Source organism: Colobus angolensis, unplaced genomic scaffold (assembly GCF_000951035.1).
Source record: "Colobus angolensis palliatus isolate OR3802 unplaced genomic scaffold, Cang.pa_1.0 Scaffold26, whole genome shotgun sequence".
Taxonomy (NCBI): Eukaryota; Metazoa; Chordata; class Mammalia; order Primates; family Cercopithecidae; genus Colobus; species Colobus angolensis.
Window position 1 is genome coordinate 229,101 of NW_012115821.1, and position 4,245 is coordinate 233,345.

Genomic DNA, 4,245 nt, shown 5'->3' on the forward strand with positions numbered 1-4,245 from the left:
AACCCGGGAGGCGGAGCTTGCAGTGAGCTGAGATCCGGCCACTGCACTCCAGCCCGGGCGACAGAGTGAGACTCCATCTCAAAAAAAAAAATAAAAAGAAGAAAATATAGGAGTAAATGTTCATGACTTTACATCAGGAAGTAGTTTCTTGGATATGTTCCCAAAAGGACAGGTGACAAAAGAAAAAAAATACATAAATTAGATTTCATTAAAATTTTTAAAGTTTGTGCTTCAGTAGACACCATCAAGAAAATGAAAGGCCTGCCTTCAGAATGGGAGAAAATCTCATCAGATAATGTGTCTGATGGGGGACTTGTATCCAGAATATATAAAGAACTCATAACTCAAAAAAGACAACCCAATTTTAAAAATGGGCAAAGACTTTAAATACGCATTTCTCTAAAAAGATATGTAAATGGCCAGTAAGCACATGGAAAGATACTTTGCATCATTTAGTCAATAGGGCAATGCAATTCAAACCATCTGAGATACCACTTCATATCTACTGTGGTGGCTATTACAAAAATGTAGACGGTAACGGGTGTTGGTGATGACATGGAGGAATTGGAACCCTCAGATGATGCTGTTGGGAATGGAAAGTGATACAGCTGCTTTGGAAAATCATTTGGCAACTTCTCAAAAAGTTAAACATAGAGTTACCTTATGACCTAGCCATTTCACACCTAGGCATTTACCCAAGAGAAATGAAAACATGTCCACATGAAAACTCATATGTAAATGTTCATAACAGCATCATTCCGAATAATCAAAAGGAGAGAGCAACACAAAGGTCCATGAATGAATGGATGGATAAATAAAATGTCATATATCCCTACAGTGGAATGCTATTCACTCATAATAACAAGTACTGGTACGTGATGCTCCAACATAGATGAACCTTAAAAACACTGTCCTCAATGAAAGAAGCCAAACACAAAAGACGACGTATTGTACAAATCCATTTATATGAAATGCCCAGAACGGGTAAACCCATAGTGATAGAGAGTTGGTTAGTAGTTGCTGGGAACTGGGGGAAGGATTGGAGAGTGTCCGCTAATGGGTCCAGAGTTTTTTGGGGGTGATGAAAATGTTCTAAATTTAGGTAATAGTGATAGTTCCACAACTCTGGATATCCTAAGAAACAGAATTATTTAAAAAATTCATATGAAAGTGAGGTCACCTCTGTGACCTTCGGAGGTGTCTTTATTAAAAGATGGATAGGAACCTGGCAAGTAACATGAACTCCTAGTTATGAACTCCTAGTTATGAACCCCTGGCAAGTAACATGAACTCCTAGCTTTCTGAGTGAGTGCAGATTCTTCAGGTGTGATTTCTTGTGCTCTTACCTGAGGCTGGCCACAGAAATAAGTCATGCCTTGCCATATGATCATGTGCACAAGGATTGCCCCCTTTGGTGGGCCTTAGCATTTATGTGCTTTTGGGGCTTTGTTTAGGTAAACCTGGGAAGAGAGACCAAGAAAGTTTTATTTAATCAATGGCTTTATATTGCAGCATAGCCTCTGGGAAAGCTGTCATTTTTTAGATAAAAAAATGCACTAAGCTATTTTGCATATATGATTACTAATTTACTCCTACAGAATCCCCTACCCCAGTTTTACAGATGAGGAGCCTTGAGTTTTAAAGCAGTTAACCATAGTCTGTGGTCACATGGCACAAAGTAGAAGAGCAAGGTAAAATTCCAGTTTGTCTGGACTGAAAGCCTGAATTCTTTTTTTTTTTTTTCTTCCTTGAGACAGAGTCTCGCTCTGTCGCCCAGGCTGGAGTGCAGTGGCGTGATCTCAGCTCACTGCAAGCTCCGCCTCCCGGGTTCACGCCATTCTCCTGCCTCAGCCTCCCGAGTAGCTGGGACTACAGGTGCCCGCCACCACGCCTGGCTAATTTTTTGTATTTTTTAGTAGAGACAGGGTTTCACCGTGTTAGCCAGGATGGTCTCGAGCTCCTGACCTTGTGATCCACCCACCTTGGCCTCCCAAAGTGCTGGGATTACAGGCGTGAGCCACCGTGCCCGGCTGAATTCTTAATAAATATGTACAGAGAGCTTTGTCAACTAATATATAATTGAAGGAAAACCTATCGGGATGAAAGAAGTGTTAAACTGGGGTTGTACCTGCTAGTACAGAATTGAGGAAAACCATTATGCTAACAGCATAGGTGGCAGTATTTTAACCACCTGAAAATAAACACTTTCAATATTGAAAAGAAACAAGGAGTCTACACTAATATGTTATCACTATTTAAAATGCCATTATTGATATTTCTATAATGGTTTTCTAAGCAAGTCATAGCAACGGCTCCAAGTGAGAAAAGGCCTTTTTAAAAAATGTGGCCCCTCTCTTTTGCATTATATTTACTAGCTGTTTAAACTCCCTCTAGTGGTTAAGTCATGTTGTGATCCTAAATTTTGCATTGACAGACTCAGTGCAGCTACCAGGACTAGGGTGCTACTGGGAGTGCCAAAGATAACAGGATCAAACCTATTCCTTAAGCATTCTTTTCATGTGCATGGAATCATGGTATAAATATTGTATATCAAAGCTACTACTGCTGTAATCCTTGCCTTCATCTCCTTTCTCTCTTATTTGATCAAAAATCAAATAGTGCGTCGATTATTGATACTTTCTACTCTAGAGAATTACAGTGAATATACTTTATAAGGTGGAGATTTTCGGGGTATATCCATATAAAATGTTCTGAACTATGGAACAGGGGCCTGTAAGACACATCTTTAAGGATGTACCTACTGTTTCTTGAATTGCTAGTTTACCTATTATGCAATGGCTTCCTTGTAATAAAATATGAATGTTTAGCTCTTTTAAATGCCCACCCTCTATATACATACACCTCCCACCTCTCACACGCACATAAATTCTTCCTATGCCACCAGCACCAAGCTTCGCATTGGGTTTTTATTTAGATGAGGTAGATACTCTTTCATTTGCAGAGTTGTAACAGTTGTTGAGGAGAGCATCTGTAAAAATAAATCTTAGAGATAAGACAGACAGATTTTTATGATAAAACAAATCATATAAAAAGTAAGACTTGGACTCGATTCTCCTTAGACTCCCATGTGAACTTGCAGAGGTCTGATTTCCATATCTCAAACATTTGGGATAAACAGCTGCATTTCTCAGAAAAACCCCTGCTACCACCCTTCCTTCATTCTCTTACTTCATCTGGTCTGGACAGCTCCCTGCACAGCTTCCAAAGCATGCTCTTCTCTTCTCTCCCTGTGAGACTTCCTGTTTCCTGGAATGAACCCACATCTTTCTCTTTCTCGTTTTATTCTTTTGTTTCATTTCAAGTGGTGTACATACATCAGTAGCTTCCTGAGAAAGCTGCTTTGGACATAAATTTTTTATTTTTTATTTTATTTTATTTTTTTGAGATGGAGTCTCGCTCTGTCACCCAGACCGGAGTGCAGTGGCGCAATCTCGGCTCACTGCAACCTCCACCTCTCGGGTTCAAGTGGTTCTCCTGCCTCAGCCTCCTGAATAGCTGGGACTACAGGTGCATGACACCATGACCAACTAATTTTTCTACTTTTAGTACAGATGGGGTTTCACCATGTTTGTCAGGCTGGCCTCAAACTCCTGACCTTGTGATCCACCCTCGTTGGCCTCCCAAAGGGCTGGGATTACAGGCATGAGCCACCGTGTCCAGTGAGAGATGAATATTTTAAGACTTTTTACATATCTGAAAATGCTCTTACTTTACTTTCTTCATACTTGATAGTTTGGCTGGGAATAGAATTCTACTGGTTTGGCAATTATGACCAATGATATTGGACATTTTTTCATGTGCTTATTTGCCGTCCACCTATCTTCTTTGCTGATGAACCTGCCATATTTTTTCAATAAATCATTTATTTTTCTTATTACTGACTTTTGGGAGTTCTTTATGCATCCTGGAAGGAAGTTCTTTTTGAGATATAAGATTTGGAAATCCCATTTGCCCCTGGTTTGTGGCTTGTCTTTTTATTCTTTTAATAGTGTCTTTTGAAGAGCAGAGATTTTAATTTTGATGACGTTCAGTTTATCAATTTGAATTATTTTATGAATGATGCTTTTAGGTCATATCTGAGAAATTCTTGCCTAAACCATGGTCATGAAAATTTTCTCCTATGTTTTCTTCTAGAAGCTTTATGATTTTAGGTTTTTTATAGTTAGTTTTATGTTCCAGATTAATATTGTAAATGGTATGAGGTGGATTGAATTTCAATGGATT